Source organism: Rattus norvegicus, chromosome 6 (assembly GCF_036323735.1).
Source record: "Rattus norvegicus strain BN/NHsdMcwi chromosome 6, GRCr8, whole genome shotgun sequence".
NCBI lineage: Eukaryota > Metazoa > Chordata > Mammalia > Rodentia > Muridae > Rattus > Rattus norvegicus.
In genome coordinates this window covers 63,957,808-63,977,995 of record NC_086024.1, presented here as the reverse complement: position 1 = coordinate 63,977,995, position 20,188 = coordinate 63,957,808, and the positions used below count along the sequence as shown (strand labels likewise).

General features: G+C 38.7%; 1 protein-coding gene and 1 long non-coding RNA gene across 12 annotated transcripts in view; both read right to left on the bottom strand.

Moving 5' to 3' along the window:
* The window catches only part of Immp2l (inner mitochondrial membrane peptidase subunit 2), an 899,718-nt gene that overhangs the window by 718,911 nt on the left and 160,619 nt on the right, over positions 1–20,188 (bottom strand). The window lies entirely within an intron of this gene.
* The window catches only part of LOC120093204 (uncharacterized), a 111,378-nt gene that overhangs the window by 57,482 nt on the left and 33,708 nt on the right, over positions 1–20,188 (bottom strand). For both annotated transcript variants that reach the window (XR_010052224.1, XR_005486306.2), the window contains one exon: positions 1–20,188. This exon is cut by the window's left edge and continues 57,482 nt beyond it; it is cut by the window's right edge. This is a non-coding gene — a long non-coding RNA (uncharacterized LOC120093204).

Genomic DNA, 20,188 nt, shown 5'->3' with positions numbered 1-20,188 from the left:
ACGATGGTGAGGAACACTGAAAGCTTGCTCCTCCACCTGCCCTATTTATGGGCTTGTCGATATGTCTGTTAGCAAAAATCTTGTTCCTTTCTAATTTTCAGTGAGACAGCACGTCCTGTAACTTCTAGACCTCTATCGGAACAAGTCAAGGATTGTTCAGTGAGCTCCAGAGAGTACCAAATCTTTCCAGGATCTACATAGCCACACTGAGAGCCTACTGCCCCACATATACACAACACTGAGAGCCTACTGCCCCACATATACACAACACTGAGAGCCTACTGCCCCACATATACACAACACTGAGAGCCTACTGCCCCACATATACACAACACTGAGAGCCTACCCACACACACACACACACACACACACACACACACACACACAGGGGCAGGAGAGCAACACTCACACTCTTACAGTATCTACAGTTTATGAAACAGTCAGAATGACACAATGAGATTATCATATCACATGGGGCCCGTTTACTTCATCAGACTCTGAGAAACATAGATCATCCTGTATTCCCACACTGCTCTTTCAGCAGTGGCATCCATTTCAGGGATACCCAACCTTCAAAACTGTATTCTGTTCAGAGTTGTTTGCAAGGATCTAATACACTATTAAGTCTCCTTGTGAGCTTCCCAAGAGCAGATTACTGTTTTGTTTAACCCTGGTCCTCCAGTAGAGGAAAGGCACTCAGGAAGATTTCCTTCAGTGAAAAATACACAAGAGCTGGTTAGTGATGGGAAAAGTAGGGAGCAATAGATGGGGTTTCTGTCTTAATTTGTGTTCATCTCGTGGGAGTTAAGTAGGAAGTTCATACTGTACTCACGTGAAACTAATTTACTCAAAAATGCAAATATCGCTAAAACTATGTGTATCAATCCTGGAACCCTTGCTCTAAAAACAGCAATATTGGCCTCTGTGTGCATGACTTAAAAAAGAAAACTTCTCATATAAAATATAAACAAGTACTTTCAAGTCAATAAATTTCTAAACATAATTACCTTCTAATTACTAACCGAATTCATCTAATGGTTCAAAATGCGTTTCTTAGAATCATACACACCCCACACTCATCCTAATGAGCATATGTTTTCCTCTAAAATATAGACAATCTTTAAGCTCTAAAACATTCAAGCATTCTAATTTCCTAAAGTGTTAAAAACATATGAATTCTCCCTCTACAGGAGTTGAAAGAATGTTTCCATAAAGCAGGATACAGAGTCAGGCACAGTAATGTCTACCCACAGTCCTGGCTCTCAAAAGACAGAAACGGGAAGACCAGGACATAGGTCATCCTTATCTATATAAGCAACACAAGAACCTGTATCAAAATAATGATTATAATAATGTGATAAAAGTTTATAACAATGTATTGATAACTGCCAAACTTAGGAGGAACTAAGATATTCTTTAATAAGTAAACAAACTCTAGTACATCTATATAACAAAACATTGTCCAGTAATAAAAATAAATATCAATCATACCACAGATGACATAGAAGAATCTTAAATGTTAATTAAAAGACTAAATTCTGCATGACCCCAAAGGCATGATATTCTTGAGGAGGCAAGGCTGCAGAGACGGCAGAATGAGCAGTCCCTCACAGAAGGCTGTGTGTTGCATGACATTAGAGTAGAGCATGTCAGAATCCATTTGTCAGGATTTATAGAATTAACAAAGAACGAAAGATGAACTAAGTCCCATCTTGTAGAAAATGAAGTGGTTAAGAGATAGACTGAAATCACAGGAAGACATTTAAGCTGGAAAAGCCATGTGATCCCTTTCCGGTCTACCCAGGATATAAAGAACTCAGTGCAGGGCAAATGGTTACAAACATTTGAGTTATCGCAACCAAAACAAGACAGAAAAAAATCACGAGCAAGAAACCATAGTCGACTTCATTTTTCTATTTCAAATGCTGCAGATCATGGATCTCATGTGTCCAAATGTCTGCATATCTAAGATGAACGGTAGACCTGGAAAAGGCAAAGAGCACTGATTGATTCTGTCATGTTTTCTATTAATAAGCAAGTCCCTCAAACTGTTAAAGGGAACATAAGCTCAGAGAAACAGTGAAGCAAAAGAACCATCAAATGCTGCTTACAGAAGAGCTCCTAGAAGCATATTTCCTAAATCTAGCCGAAAACTTACCAAGGACTGTCTATGAAAAGGGGGAATTAGAGATGGTCAAAAGGCTAGGATTGTGGAGGACAGCTTGACTGGCACATTGGAAAGTGGGCAGATGTCATTTCTGGGCAGAGCTGTTTTGATATCTAGGTGCAATGTTTGTAAACACATTCTGCAAATGTCAAGCACTAAATTGCAGAAATCCACCTAATAAGAGAGAATAAACTTCATCCAGCACTACTAAGGGGATGTGGTCAGAGGCTGTCTAAAGGGCGCCTGCATCTTGGTGACTCAAAGGGTTGGGGGCTGCCACTCATAAGACTGCCAATGGCAATGATTTAAATTTGCCTCTTTATCTTAGCAGTTTTGGTTGTAAGCTTTGCTAATAGTTATAAATTATGATCAGAGACATATACAGGATTAGGACCTATAAGAAAATGCCTTCAAGGGCAAACAGAGTGCTACGGGTGGAGAAGTGTTCATATCACACAGGCAACCATGACGATTTGCTTCCACAGGTTTATGCCAAATTAATTCCTTCTCTGTTGCATAAAGGAGCTCATAAATTCCAGTTGCTCTGCCCCCTGAGCATGAATGGCAAATCCTTGGAAGTAGGCCAGAAAGGTAATAAATGCCTTTTTTAAGTTAAGAAGCTCCCTTATGACAAGAACAGCTTGGGCATTAAAAGAGTCTTTTGGACCAAATCAAAGTTACAAAGCACCCCTGCACCAAAACACACATTTCATTAAAAACTAAAAAGAGAGACATTTACGGAAATGTACTGTGTTTTCTACTCTGGTTTATCCAAAAGTGCTCTAAAAATGAGGACTATTTATTAGAAATTAAAGCATAACTAACTGTGAGCTCTGCAGTGATCACCAACACTGTCATTTCCTCCGGAAGTTGGTCACTATAAGCAAACTGTTTTACAGAAAAAGAAATGGTAGGAGAGGGTTGGGGGTAGATACAGAAATACTAAATTCAGTCAGGGCTGGATTTACTCTGGACTTTCCTATGTTCATTTACAGTAAGAACTCCACCAGGTCAGAAAAAAGGCCAAAATCTTCATCATAGAGACTTCAAATTATTTAAGAGAAGCCACTCTGACCTATGCAAGCACAAGGCAAGGCTTTAAAAATGCTCACATGCTCAAGTTAGTGTCATAGGTGTCTAGGAATGAATACTGAACAATGCAAATAGGAAACCTGTTGACAATGTATTTGCATAAATCAAGTGAATACTCCAATAATAAGATCACATCTGACCCATTTACCTTTGCCGATATTGATCATTCTGTAACTGTTAAGGTCAGGGGCTAAGCCGATGACAGTAAGCACTTTGAAAAGAGAGAATGATATCTCCAAAGACTGACAAAAGGAAAAGAAAAATAATAACACTAGAAAGACCAAAAACTGTAGGCTATAAACATCCAAAATTAGAAAAAAATGGCAGGACTCAATGGTTGGACAGTGTGAGTTTTTCCAGTTTTGTCTGCTACTAGCCTTACATATGGCAAGCACACTGGTGAAGCATAACAGGCAGGCTCTTTGCATATTTCACAAGTATTCAGGCAAAAAAATCATCCATACGAATCATATTTCATAAGTATCCAGGCAAGAAAACCATCCAGACAAATCCCAAAGGACAGTCAGATCTCGAAAGTCAAACAAGGAGAGACAGAAGGACAAAGCTTTGTCACCTAACAAAGGGAGCAGCCTGAATGCATGAGGCTCACCAGGTTAACCATGTTCTTCCCTCCTAGCTTGCGCCCCAGCGTGCTGGGGTGACTGCTTGTATAGAAACATTCCATGTTAGTCCAATATGAGTCACAGCCATCACAAAGTTCAACAAGTTTCTCAAATCGAATCAGATAAAGCAACTACCACTAAGATTCGGCAACACTTTCACATCAGATATATTGAAAGATGATGTCATGACCTAAGGAGAAGACTTGAGCACTTTCTAATACATGTTTACAATATCTAGCAACATACAGGCTCCTGCTGAGCAAAGATGGGAGCTTCTCATGAAGAGAATCGTACAGAATGACTATCTCAGAATACCCCAAAACAGAAACGGTGACGGGGGACTTATTTATTTGTATACTGGTATACATATTTGCCAAGCATCGCAAATAGATTTCTTGAGTATTGTATAGATCAGTAAATCAGATCAAACAATATAAGGTTCTGAGTATGAACAAAAACTCTTGAAAAAAACAAAGCTGGGTCTACAGAAACTGATTAAAATTTCAGTGCTATGGAGAGACTAATGATGCAGGTCCAGAGGGTAATTACCTTCACCTGAGCTAATTCTAGCCCTTTGGAACAGTCATTCCCTGCTCATCTCTGTGTCCATAGTAGAACACAGTCCAAGAATGGAGTCATGTTGAGAATTCTGAGTGCTTGTGAAAAAACTCCAAGATTTGCATCTTGTGACCTCAGTTTCTTCAAAGCACAGAATTCTTCTAGGGATATGTTTTCTTGCTTCTCCCAGATGTAGCAGATAGAAGTAAGCTGTTGTTATTCAAGTGTCTCTGTGAGGTCCAAGTTGAACCTCTTCCAGGACCTCTAGAATGAAACTAATGGGGACAGTGATCGATGAAAAGGCAAGAGGAGTTTAATTCTGACACGTCGGCATCCTCCCACTTCAAGGGGAGATGACCGCAAGCAGACTCTGACAGGGAGTTATATACCTTGCAAACAATTGGACCCAGAATTCAAACAATTGGTAACCAGACAGGATATTATTGATGTGACAAAGTGACCTCCAAGCTGACTCACGATCAGTAGACCATTCTGGACTTTCCAGGGCAGACAGTTGGGAGTCAAGGGGAGGTTGGTAGGGAGTTACAAGTGGCTTTGTTTGATAGTTTGGTTTGCAGTTGCTCTGGGAATTAACTACTGGGAGGGGGTGCTTTTGCTTGGAGGTTTGTGGAACTTTCCCACTGGTCTTAGATTGACCCCAACTTGGCTCTTTCATCTCTACAGAAAAACATGTTTTTGCCAAGTGCATCTTGTCCTTGTGATTGTATATTTTAATTAGGTGATTCTTCTTAACCCTCAGAGTATAAATTGCCTCATGCTCTGAATAAAGCTGCCTATTATATAGGACTTCAACCTGCCTCATTTTTATTCCCAGCTCTCCTAGGTTCATGCCACCAGTGAGAGCTGAAAACACGCCACGACCAACTTCTTCTGAGTGATACGCTAAAACATTTGGAACCTGTCACTTAGCACACTACTAGCTCCCACCAATCCAAAAGATAAGAACTGAAAGGCTTATCCTTGATTTATGACCTTTTTTTTGTTCTTTAAGATAATTAGAATTTTCTAAAACTGCTCTCATGTTGGAATATGGAACTTGGCATCACCTAAATCTGTGTTCTAAGCCATAGTCATTCAAAATGGTTCCAGAATAAATTATCATTTATTCCCTTTAGAACAAGAACTAGTTTTTTTCATTGACATGGGATACATATTTTTTAAAGATACACCCAAAAGTAGTAACAACAATGCTTTGAGACAGGGAGCCATTCATACCAAGGGTAATACTTAATACTTATCTTAATTGTTACACTCACAGAACTATTCTGTGAGGTATTTTTGTAATGGTAGCCTAAGGCACTGTGGTACTTGTAATCACCAAATCTGAGCTCTGAAGTCAGTCCTCTCTGCTTCAAAGTATCTCTCATAAATTATGTTTCTATATTTCACAACTATTTTAATAATTTACTTAAGAGCTAAACTGAATAATATTCAATCACATTAACAAATTGATATTTACAAAAATTCTGTAAGCAACAAATCAGTGTTTTTGTTCATTAGCACAAAAAACTATCAAGCCTGTGTGTATTAGTTTTTGCCACATGAAATGGTATAATATCAACTGTTTCTGCACTATGGTAAAAGTTAATGCAAATGTATTCAAGGTAACAACTGATAAACTGTGATCACTACAAATACAAGCCAGTGAACACTCCCATTTGTAGCTATTTTTGCATGAGAAATAGGTACACAATTCCACAATAATATAAATTATATCATAATTACTACATTGTAACAATAGATCTTTCCAGACTTATGGATATTTAATTAAAATGATGTTTATCAGAAAGTTAATGAGACTATTTTGAAATCCATTTATGGAAAGGCTAATGAGACAGTAGAATGCAATCTGTTTATTAGCTGTACAAGATATGCAACATCTGTACACAGTAAGAGAAGACCATAAGTGCCCATATAATATCACCAAGAGCTTCCCATAACCCGTAACTACAGTAAAAAACCCCACTGGAGCTAAGAAAGACCAACCATACATAGCACCATTTTCCACTTCTATGTAGAATACGATCTTCAAGTGATACTGAGAATGTACAATCTACTCACGAAGTTCCCTTGAGTGCACAGATTACATATCCATTATGAAACATGATAGTTATGTGATATTTATTTAAATGCAAGCCATTTCAAATTGCAAACTAGGTCAAGCTGTTTACATTGTGAAATAACATTTTGTTACATTATATCTTAGAACAAACCCCTATTTCATTGCTATACCACAAAAAACACTTAGATTATTTCACTGAGACAAAACAAACCTCTTATTCCCTTATATTATGAATATAAGGGAAAGGACCCATGTAGAAAGGAAAGAAGAAATATCATTTATTTTCTTAACTCATGAGAATAATATTAAAAATTACAACACTGCTTGTCTAAAGATTAAAGAGATAGCAAAATGATACACAAAATCAAATTCTAGATTAAAAATTGTTCAAAATATATGCCAATTATTAGCTTAGGAAATACACACTCAGTTGTTTAAAGATTAACAAAACTAGCCTGTTGGTTCAAGTATGGAATTTTTAAATGAGATAACTTTTGTAAACAACTTTGTAAATCCAAAACCTCGCTAGATGTTTCCTATCACGAATCACAGAATTTGTACACTAGCATAAATTTAGATTTAAAAAAATAGGTATTTAAAACTGCACATGCTGTGAACAGGGACAATGGTGGCTCAATGAAGAAAGCACTTGTTGCACACCTGCCAGGGAGTGTGAAAGTCAAGCTGGCATAACATAGAATTCCAACACTCAGAGACAGAGATGGGATTTTCAACTCAAGCTGGCTGGCTAGGTTACCCTGAGCTAGAGAGCTTGGGGTTCAACAGGAACCCTACCTTAATACATTAAACTGCAGAGTAATCCACTAGGATACTCAGTGTCAATTTTCAGGCATCCACATGTGCATACACTTTCACCCACACTATGTCAAGTGTGAGCATGCGCTCTCTCTCTCTCTCTCTCTCTCTCTCTCTCTCTCTCTCTCTCACACACACACACACACATACACACACACACACACACACACACACACACACACACACACACACACACACACACTGGTTGACACACAATGGCTGGTAAGATGGCTCTGCAGATAAAATGCTTTCCTCAGACCCAAGCATCTGAGTTCCACCCACTTACAGGTGGAGGCCAAGAACTAAAAGTGAAAGGAGAGAAATGATTGCATGAAGTTGTTCTCTGACCTCCAGTCACACTGTGTGTTGCCTGCACACACACACACACACACACACACACACACACACATGCATGCACACACTAATCATAATCATATAATAAAATATTTTAAGAGCGATGAGATAAATATGTTGCAAAAGGCAATTTGCAACTCCTACAGTCATTTAATAGTATTAATTATCTAAATAAATTTACAATAGAAAAAATAGCATCATCAATTTTTTTCCTATATATGGCTGTAAAATGATATCTACAGAGTATGGCACAGCCATTGCAACTATGATCTTACAAGAACTGCTGCTACCCGAACTGGGCCTGCCCAGGACTGGGCCTGTCAGAAAGTCAGTTATGAATCAGTGAAAAGCTTGCAGGGCCCTACCTTTCCCACTGAACTATTATCTACTGCTACATTCTGAGGAAGAGACAATCATAATCTTCAGTTGTGTATCTATTGGTGAACTCACCAGACTCCAAAGGATAGTTCTAAACCAAAGGTCACAAAGATGGCCATCGTTAAACTCAGCCAGTCTCCAAAATCCTCAGGGACTTCTGAGGATGGAGACAAGAATATGGAAGAGACAAGAGAACAGTGGGGGCTAGAGTAAAATGAATGGGTTATATTCAAGCTTAATATGTTATAAAAATGAGGAAAAAAGTCTGTATTTTTTTCAGTACAAATTAGTAAGTTATTTACTTAACAACCTAGTAGAGCATCTAAGGTGTTTGAGGACACTCTAGAAAACTGTCTTTTGTCAATGCTGACCCAATGTATATTTATTATTAGCTCTATTAATGACCTGCCACAACAGTTTTAAACACTTATCAATCCACTCTTTCTATACTGAAATCAGATTGTATTAAATATCATTAATCTACAATAGTAGCTATAGATGCATAGGCTACTACAACATGCTCCAGACACTAGATAACAATCTGTTGTAAAAATCTGAGCACTCTAGTTATGAGATCATCGTCATCAAGTCTACAGCAATACTTGCAGTAGAGCAAGAAATTCTCTATACTTCTGTGCAAAGGCTAGAGCCACAGCCCAGAGTTTGTCATTTAAATCTTTACTGTCTTGAAATTTAACTTCTTGAGTTAATACAGAGCTATTAAAAAGCAGCAGACTGATAATCAATACCTTTACTAATGGATATTCCCCAGGCTCCATTAAATATAAGTACCAGAGTTATACAAGATGGAAAATACCCAATTAGGCTTTCCTGAACCAATTTAGCTTGTCCAGCTATTGAATATTTTGACAATAAATATATAAACACTCTTGAGTTTGAGAGAGAAAAATCAGTTCTTTAATTAGCAATAAAGTAGACTAGAAATGAGCCATCTGGCTTATCTCTGACATACACTGTGAATACACCATGTTATGAAAAAAATAACAAACAAATCACGCGTAAGCTGCTAACCTCAGAGCATAAACTTAATTTCAGCTCCCTTCACAGAAAGCAACAGAACCTGTTTCTCTTTGACTCTCTGTGGAAAATATAAAGTCAAATTTTCCTCACTGCTGTCTGTCTGCCATGTTGTCAGGATGAAAGAATAAATCTGAACTCCTTATTTAGATGTAAATGGAACTGAGAATAAAGAAGGCCATGTTTTTATCCAGAGCTCATATTTAGGCAGCAAGCACTAGAGTAACATTGCACAAACTGCTGTAGTTGATTAACTGGGATGATTAAAACAGTAAGCTCAGACTCTTAGCTATGCAGAACTTGAGTCTTTCAAAACAGACATATAGCAAGCATCCATGTTGCACAAGGTACCCTTGCAAGTGAATAACACCCTTACTCATCAGACCATACGTGGTTTTCAAACTGTGGTCGATTAACTGGGTAATCCACAGAATCAGTACAGATCATGTCAGCATTTCAATAACGTAAATTTAATATAGAATACTACTATAATAATTGAACACTAGGATTTATCTCAGAAATACAAAACCGTTTGCTAAACAGCCATAGAGCAGACCAGTCTGGTAGGGCAGTCCACTCTAATAGAGTGATTCCGTCCTGTGGAGGGATCCAGGTAGGTGGTCTCAATTGTGCCCATGCTTATAATCTCAAGCAGAAGAATATGCCGAGTAAGGCAGAGAAGTCTTTCTGGGAGGACCAAAAGAGGCTGGGACTGCACTAAGAGATCTACTCAGTGATGGACAGACATCTTCCAATCACCGGGTCAGAGTGTGCACAGGTTAAGTGTTCTCCCAGCAGATTTCTAAGAATTAAGTTAAGTTTACATTAGTAACTAGAGTGTCAAGACTGAGGTTACTCATCAAGATCTGAGTGGGTGTGGCAGAGGGTAGAGAAGAGCCACATCACCGTAGTTACATAGTTCCAATGACTTGATTGAGTCTTATAATAAAAGCTCTGAAGCTAAGAGCACAGAGTCAATGAGGTAAGGGGAAGCCATCTTTAGGCTTTTCCTTTGCCCAGTGATTCACTATCACTATGCTGTAACGCACACGCGCGCACGCACGCACACACACACACGCACACACACACACACGGGGGGGGGAGTAAAAATAATAAAAACCATGAAAATTATTTTCAATAAAAAAATAGAGGAATGAAATGTGGGGGACAGAGGTCGCCTATATCCTGTGTGCATGCAGAACAGAGGATATCGAAGAATCACTCACTTGCTCCACAACCACTAATTCATCCCATGCCTTGGCAAGAGACCCTTTTGTCATGGAGTCACTTCCACCATTCCTAAGGCAAGACCTAGACCTCAAGGCATGTGCTGAAGGGGCTTTTTTTTTTTTTTTACTTAAGGCAATGAGAAGGCTGGATTTGTAGTTTAAACCAGGGTTCTTGCTAATATGTGAGGAAGCCAATTCAATAGCACCACTAATGGTAAACAGAGCAAAGGGTAGCTATCAGCCCTCTGCTGCTCTCTGCTGTCCTATTGTCTCCCCATAGACCTGAGGGAAGTGGTCCTGAGCATTGTTGGACTGTAGTTATTCGCATGCATGTGCACATACCCAAAAAGACATATGTTTATCTATAATTTTAAATTAAAAATATAACTTCAAAAGAGAAATGCATGAATTATAAACAATGCATACATAACTACATTAATTATAACAAAGTACATTGTAAAGTATTTTTTCAAAGTAAACCATATTTCTGAATATTATCATTGTACAATGGAAGAAATACAGTCCCAGAATTTGGGTGAATTCTGAAAGACTTCATTTATCAACAAATACTGAATTTGTTAATACTGTATTAAACTTACTGGCATTGCAGAAGGCTTTCCATCACTACTAGAATTTTGATTCTATTTTCAGATTAAATAAATAATATAGTAAGTAAAAACCTATAATTTCAAATAGAGATATCAACCAGAGGTCTAACTCAGGCATTGTAGCTTTGGAAAAGTGTCCACTGGTCTTTTTAGACAGTGTCACCAGAGCCTACAGTGCGATGATTAAGTCAGGATGGCAAGCCAGCCATCCTGGGATCTTCCTGTCACCACATGCCTAGCACTGCTGGCCTTACAAGTGTTCACCCCAACTGGCTTCTTTACATGAACACTGAGGATCAACCCCAGGTTCCCGTGCCTTTGCAGTCAACTACATTATTAAATGAGATAGCTCCCCAGGTTTTCTAATCTTGTTTTTAAAAGAAAATGTCCTTTTCCTCATTTAAAGAAGGAGTGAAGCATTCACATTTTGATCATCCATCTTGAGTTTCGTTTGTTCTTTCTTGATTGCTTCTATTTCCATTTTTAATTCCTTCAACTGTTTGATTGTGTTTTCCTGGAGGGTTGGGAGGGGAACACCCATAAGGAAGGGGAGGGGGGAGGGGGGAGGGGGGAGGGGGATGTTTGCCCGGAAACCGGGAAAGGGAATAACACTCGAAATGTATATAAGAAATACTCAAGTTAATTAAAAAAAAAAAAAGAAAATGTCCTAAGTGACTAGTTGTGGTTTCTATTCATTTCAGGCCACCGAGTTCCTTGGCTGTCACAAGGGAGAAGATGATCTGCAGAAAGAGCTCACTAAGAGAAGGGGAAATAGAAATTTCTGCTTCTACATCAAGATCACTACTTTCATCTAAAGCATGACATTCTTAGAGAAGTATCTGCACATCTCAATTAATGACTGCCTTGCACCAGTTAGAGGCAAGACTAGGTTGAGAAAAGTGATGGTACAAAAGCAGAGGACTGACCCATCACCCCATAGGACTACATCATCATCAGCTGTAAGACATGCAGACAAGTGTATTCTGAATGAATAAATGGAACCTGTTTTAGTATTCCGTACCTGCACAGGGTATAACATAGGCTTTAATATAATTTCTCTTTCTATTGTCAATCATTTATTCATCTATTCATTCATTCATTCAATTGAGCATTAACTGAATATCTACAGGAAGCCAAACAATTCTTGTTATTTTTCATTTGAAATAGAGTGTGTATGCATATATGTGTAATAAATATAGTATAAATATATTGTCATCTTATATATACAATATATTAAATAAATTTATTATGTATTATATAAAAGATATATAAATAAATATATCAATTATATGCATTGTCCTTTTATAATACACTTTAGAGACCAGTTCTAAGTTCATTAAGTATTTAATTTCTGTGTCTGTGTTCTGAGTGAATGTGTGTATAAGAAAAAGGCAGACAGAAGGATGGCGATGATAGAAGGGGGAAACGAAATTGCATTAGATGGAAATAAAAAAGATTCAGGAGGAATGTAAACATTTCAATGAAAAGAATGACATGATTATGACTTCCTTCCCTTGGCTGAGTAACCACAGTCACAGCTCAGCATCAGACTGTCCAAATGCTGGGTGTTCCTTGAGTTCATGGGAGGTTGTGAGCATCAATCACTGCTTTTACACTATTGACAAAAATACTGTACACCACAGGCGTATCGATGACAAGTAAGTATATTGTACCCTGGAGCAAAAACTTAGACATAAAGCAACTACTGTCCCACAAATAAAGAGAAGGACAACAACTGTGTGTGTGTGTGTGTGTGTGTGTGTCCACACACAGAAGATTGAAAGAGTGAACCAAAATAACACAAGAAATTTCTTTCTCAACCTCCAATAACTGTAAATTTGGTTTGTGCTTTAATGCTATAGCATTTATTCAGAAACAGCAGAAGAATCCCTATATCTATAGGTTGTCCTGCAAAGAGATAAAACACTATTATTTATATTTCTTGTTCAAACACTCTAAGAATAAAAGAACTGTTTTCCAGAAATGCTGAGGCTCCTGCAGACAGCGTTCACACATGGCATTTGAGGCTTTCCTGTGACATAAAGTGCAGAGTGCTTTGAGGGTGGTTACAGATACAACAGCACAGAAAAGGCTTTTAACTCTGGCTCATTTCCTCTGACCACCATGCCTCCATCCTAAATTATAACCTCTCAGAGCTACAGATCCTTTAGAGCTAGCTTTTAAACTTGTTTCCCATGGTATCATCACAGAATAGGAACACTTTGTTACTCAAAATAAAAGCACAAAACCATTGGACACAATAACTGTTCTCATTATTGCAAACCAATAAACAAGGCTCTACAAAGAAATTGTTTTATCCTAATAGCTCTTGCTTATCAAGCTGCAAAGAAATAAACACAAAGGAAACCAAGGAAAATGTGCTTTATTGATATAGAGGATTAATTAGACACTACCTCTAAAGTCAGAAATGTTCAGGACATACTGGTATGTTGTAATCGTGCTTCAAAAGGAATATTATGCTAAACAATAAAATTCTGCTGTTTCATATGGAATACATCTGGTTTTAAAACACTAAAAGGAATCAAGCAATCCCAATTTTAACTCGAAACTATCTTTGTTGACATATCCCATACCAGACATTAGTTGGTAACTAAGTCGTTTTTCTAGTTCATACAGCACTTACTATTGAGAGAAAAATAATGAAGGGGGAGGACAAATCTGGAGCCCTTCTCATTGTTTGGCACTAATGGGTTATCTGGAGTGTCCAGGAAAGTTAGGACAAAAATTCAACCAGTTGACTGGAGGCAGCAGGACAGGGCCCAAAAAAGTGTACTTTGGCTAGAAATGATGGCACCGAGGGTAAAATGTTTGTGTGAAGACCTTTATTCCCAGAACACACATAAAAGCTGGGCTTAGCAGCTCACTTCTATAACCCAAGTGCTCCTAAGGCAAGATGGGAAGTGGAGACAGTAGAGTCCCCATAAGCTTATGGGCCAGCTAGCCAATAAACAAAAGGCCCTGTCTCAAACAAGGCAGAAGACAAAGACTGAGATCAAGGTTGTCACTGACTCCACAAGTTCACTGTGGCATGTGCATACACATACTCACACAAACACACCCAAAGGCATAATGACACACATAACACACATCATACACACAGAAAAGATCTCTTACAGCCACATGTATTGACTATGATGTTTCTTGCCCAGTAATTGAGGAAAAACACAAAACAAACTCAGTGGTACTTTTTATAATGTTTGGGTTAGTTTTAAATTTTTTATTTCATAATGCTTTGCCTGGGGATTTTTTTTCCTTACAGATCTTTTGCTTATCCATTATGGCTTCTATTTTATTTTTACGGGATTTCTGTGTGTGCAGATGTGTCAGCATCTGTATGTTTTTCCTGTGCTTTTTTTCTTTGGCTCTTCTCTTTCTTGTTTGTTTGTTTTCCCCCATTTGTGGCTTTGTCCTATCTGGTGTTTTTATTTTATTTTTACGATTATATGTTAGTTGCCTGTTTGTTTTCCAATGAGAAAGAGAGAGAAAAATAAAGGGTGTGGATTTTTATATGGGGAAGTAGGGACGATCTTGGAAGAGTTAGGAGAGTCAAAACCACAATCAGAAAAAATTGTATAAAAATACTTTTAATTTTTTTAAAAAGGAAAAGATTACAGACATATCTCAGTTGACAGATCACTTATAGAATATACAAAGCCTTGGATTCATCCTCAGCATTGCATAAATTGGATGGGCTTATATGCTCCTGTATTTCCAATCAAGAGGTACAGGCAGGAGGATCAGAGGTTCTAAGTCGTCCTTGGCTGCACAGTAATAGCAACAACAACAACAACAAATGTAAGTTGAGGATGCTGGAAGCCAGAGTTTCCCATGTTGGAGGAGCCAGGTCATGGTGGAGCACTCTTAATTCTAGCAGAGGCAAGCCTATCTCCAAGAGTTCAAGGCCAATCTGGTCCATTCTACACAGAGAGCTTTAGCCCAGTCACTGAGTATGGAGATGCTGTCTCAGAAAGGGGAAGGGGGGAACCCTGTTATTTCTGGATAGAATTAAATGTATCAATGGAAACATTTTAATATGTAAATGAAAAATGTCAATTTTTGCATCTCCCAGACTTGTTCATCAAAAACCATCAATAAGTGAAGATAATCAGGAGATCGGAATATCCATCCCTGTGTCCTAGATAGTTTCTAAGCATCATTGTTCATAGGAAGGAACCATGCAGAATGGAGGTTCTAAGACTAGGGCAAGAAAAAGGTATGTATTCCCTCTTCCATGACAAACTGGCATGACACCACTGCCTTGAACATGCGCAAAAATATGTAATAGAAAAAGGTTTTGAGAAAACCATATAAACTGAACTAAAGAAATCACATGTTCTTAGTAATTGTCAAATCATTAAAGACAAGAAAAACTAAAGAATGGCTCTGGGTGGAAGCAGACCAAAGAGCCATGGCAAGTAAAACCTACGACTGGACTCTAGAACCTCTTCAAACACTACAACGAAAGCTGAGGAAGCCGGGAGGAGGGTTACGAGTTGGTTCTAAGGAGTAGCTGATAGTATTTCGTCCATATTAGCTTCCAATTCTCTGGTTATAATGAGGTGATATGAAACAAGGTCCTTGTTTTTGAGAAACAGTCCATGAAAATCTTAAGGGAATACTGGAGCTTCATGTCTGCAACTTATTCTGGAGAAAAACATCTACAAAGTAATCATTTTTTGGAGGTAAGCAAAATGGGGAAAGAGAACAAGAAAGAGGGAAGCAGAGGGACTAGAATAAGGCCACTGTAGGGAAATAGTAACAGAGGGCTGAGAGGAAAATGGGGCCCTTCTGTCTTACTCGATGTGATGGACAGACTAAATAACTGCACAGTAAAGCTTTTTGAAAAACAATGTTTGCCCTTAAATGGTCATATACTATTAAATAGAACCCTGATTTCTTTTATTCTTTTTCTTTCTGGACTTGAAGTCAAAGTCCCTAACACTTGCTTGGAATTCACTGGAGATTCCATGCATCATGTAAACTCACAGAACTCCTGCCTCAGCCTCTCATGTGCTAAGATTATGGGCCTGAGCCACCACAGCTGACAAAATCCTCAACTTCCTGTGAAGATCCATAATCTGCTTTGACTTAAAAAAAAAAAAAAAAAAAAAAAAAAAAAAAAAACCACAGTTGTGACTAGAGGCAAAATACAGCCTATTTAATTCCAAAAGCACTCAAATAAAATAAGGGTGTCAAAGTGTATCAATATGTCTAAAAATGTAAACTGTTAAAACTTAAAAAAGTAGTTGGCTAATTAATAGTGAGATGTAGTGGGAATGAAAAATGCATGAGGATGCTGCTGCAGATAGCATCTGCTAGTCAAACTAAAATGTCCTACGAAGAAGGATGGCTGACCTCAGTTGTCAACTTGACTCATCTGGGGAGAGGAAACCTTATTTAAGGAATTGAATCATATTCCTTAAATGTGGGCATATTTATGGATCATTTTCTTCATAGCTGATTGGTGCAGGGAGGTCCGGCCCACGGTGGGAGGTGCCAGCCTTGGGCAGATCAGGCAGGGATGACTAAGAAATGTAGCTGAGCAGGCTACACAGCACCAAGACATCAAGCATTATTCCTCCACGGTCTCTGCTTCAATTCCTGCCTCCCGGTCCCTGCCTTTAGCTCCCTCCCTTGCTAGCTTCCTTTGGCAATAGACTGCCAACTGTAGGCCAAAGTACACCTTTTAGGTTGGCTTTGGTCACTGTTTTAGCATACCAACAGAAAGCAAGCCAGGACACTCTCTAAACAAAGCAATACACAGCCCAGAGCCCCAGGAAAGGAATTGGCATCTCACTGCCCACATGTGAGTGTGAGTGGTGTCCAGTCTCATGAAATCAGTTCTCTGTCTGACACAATGGCCTCATAGTGTGCAGCCTGCCTCAGTCACAAGCTGATTGATCTGGGACAGCTCCAAGGGCCATACTGTTTCCAGAGCCACCCCTCATGCTTAACCAGACCCCCAGAAGTCTAGCTTTCTCCTCTACTAGATCTCTTGTCTCTGCCTACCCCTTTCCCAGAAAGAACAATGACCATGTGATGTGTGGCCCAAACTTCCAACTCAGCCTCTGCTTCCTGGGAACTCAACCTGGCATACAGCAACTGGAGCTCAGTGGAAACACAGTTCGCCTTTTTCCCTTGAGTAGGTAACTTTCTTTCTGACTCACAGAACACTCGTGGGCTGGTTTCAGGTGGATTCTATCTCTATCGCTGATCCATTTACCTTCTCATGCTGTGTGACAGAGGAATTGTATTCTCCCCTTTTCATGTGAGCCGAAATATACAGAATAATCATTATTTAAACAACAGATTTCCCTCTTAGGGTCCATTAGCTCCTGCTGCTCATCCCCGTAGTGAAATTGAAATATAACAAAAACAATTTTCATGGCAATAGATAATAATCTGGTATATGTGCATTTCTGACTTAGCAATGGAACAGAACAAGAGGAGATTGTGGAGCCGCAGTAGGACTAAATTTCAATTTCCATGTGTATATATTTTTTGCCATTACATTCTAAAATGAAGGAAAAAACAAACGCAGACACGCACAGTGGACAACTATAAAGAGTGAAACTAAATTCAAACGCGAAGGAAGAGAAAGAACAGCAGGCGAGTAATACTCTTAATATAAAAATATACTCAACTAACAACACTCTTACCTTATAAACTTCCCAGTCCTACAGATTTTTTTGGGATCTACTACTTTCTATAGAATCTTTTTTAATTATCAATATATCCCATGTATTTCTTGTATATAACCAACAAAAATTAAAGAAGTTAATGGCCTAAGTAGCTCTGGAATGCATAGGAATGGAAAAACTGAAGGTTTTGTGGACATTGGAAGGGAATCTCTCACTGGACAACCCTCTGACAGTGTGTCATCCTCCATGAAAAATGCAGGCTGTAGCCCTTAGGCATTGACCTGTGCAGGCCAGTCTCTGCTACACATCTTCTTTTCTCTACCTCCCTAAGCTCCATCCATGGTCACCTATCGTGCTTTGTGCTCTAATGGGGCACTATACTCATGTTACCATAACTGTATGACTTAAACACTTTGTCCAGAAACTGATATTTTCAGTAAATAGACAGGAAACTCCTTCCACTAAAGAAAAGAGATCTCTAACCTGGGTGGATAAGGTCGGTGGCTAAGGGATCAGTGCTTAGGAAGACAGGATCATCCTTAGGATGGTCAAAATATGTTTATGGTGACTGGACAATACTTTCTAATTGATGTTTTTATCAACACAATCATCACTATGTTTCTAACAAATTTTCAAAGCTAAATATTACTCAAGGTAGAGTCTTATTCTATTTTTGCTCTGAATGCCTTTATGTCTTTTTTTCTATCTCAGTTACTGGAGTTACTTGTTTGATAACAGAATACTTTTAACATTTTTTTAATTGGCATGAAAATATGGTATTTTGTGCAAGTATTCCTTTTGTTTTTTGTTTTGGAGACTGTGTGTCTCTGTGTAACTCTGGAAGTCCTGGGACTCACTCTGTAGACCAGGTTGGCCTTGAAATGTGAGATCTGTCCACCTCTGCCTCAGTAGTTCTGATATTAGAGGCATGGGCCACCATGCTACTATACCATCATTTATTTGGTTGGCTCAGAAGAGCTGGACACGAAGTACATTTTCTACCAACATAAATCTACACTTTCTTCTACATATTTACAGAACCCATGTTTTGTACTTAATGTTTAATAAACACAAAATGTATATCATACCTATATGAGAGTAATTGTGGCAAACTAATAACATTTTGCAATTAGAAGATTCTAACCCATCAAGTTCAAACAATAAAAGCATTCAGATTACATATATTACTGATAACTTTAACATATTTTTAAACCTGGAGTGTTATCAAGTATTAGCACATCAGTATCTAACATCAACTTCTTTGTCTTTCAGAATACAGAATCAATATTCTCCATCCTTGCAGTATAAAATAATAGGGACTAGAGAGATGCCCTGACAGTTAGGAATACTATGTACTCTTGTAAAAGACCTAAGATTCAAATCCCAGCACCCAAAAGATAGCTCCCAGCCATCAGTAACTCCAATCCCAACGCATCCAGCATTGTCTTCTGGCCTCTGAGGGAACTGACCACAGAGCATTACTTAAAAGTCATTTTACCCCAGGCGTCTTTCCTGGGCTTTGGCTCTCAGCTAGCTGAACAGACACTGCTGTACTTTCCAGGCCATCTTTATAGATGTGGTCATGACCCTTTTCTTATGTTTCACTCTCTGACTCGGTAAGTCCCACTATCTGAGTTTTGTTTCTACAACTGTGATAAACATGATAACCAAAGGCATCATAGGGAGGAAGGGGTTCATTTGGCTTAAAGGTTACATATAGTCCATCATCAGGGATGCAGAAACTCAGAGCAGGAACCTGGAGGCAGGAACTGAAGCAGAGACCATGGAGGAATGTTGCTAGCTGGTTTGCTCATCCTGCTTTCTTAGAACACACAGAACCAACTGTGCGAAGGTGGCACAGCCCCATGGGCTGAGTTCCCCCTGCCACATTGAGAATATTAATAAAGGAACTGCCCCCAGAGATTTGAGCACCGGCAATCTAACTTGGGCATTTTCTCCATTGATGTTCCTCTCCCCAGATGACTCTAGCACAGCAGTTCTCAACCTGGGTGCTGCAACACATTTGGGAGTGGGTCAAGCAACCCTTTCACATGGGTCACCTAAACGCTATCTGAAAACATAGATATTATCAACATGATTCCTAACAGTAGCAAAATTACAGTTATGAAGTAGCAACAAAAATAGTTTTATGATTGTGGATCACCACAGAAACGCTAGTAGGGAGGTTGAGAGCCACTGCTCCAGCTTGATTCCAGTCGTGGGTCCGAGGGGACAGAACACATCTATCCGCTTAATCACAAGATTCTTAAAAGTGAACTTTCTACTGAAACTATCTTTTTGTTCCCATCACTTAGCTCTTGGAGAATTTGGAAATACTTTTTACCCAAGTTTACAACTAAGGACTTCTGGTCTCAGTTGACTGCAATAGTGAAGAAGCTACTTCATCTTTTAAAGCCCTAGCTCCAATTAAGAATGAATAGTTGGTTAGGGAGATGATGAATTAAAAGCATTTGATCGGGGTTGGGGATTTAGCTCAGTGGTAGAGCGCTTACCTAGCAAGCACAAGGCCCTGGGTTCGGTCCCCAGCTCCAAAAAAAGAAAAAAAAAAGAAAAAGAAAA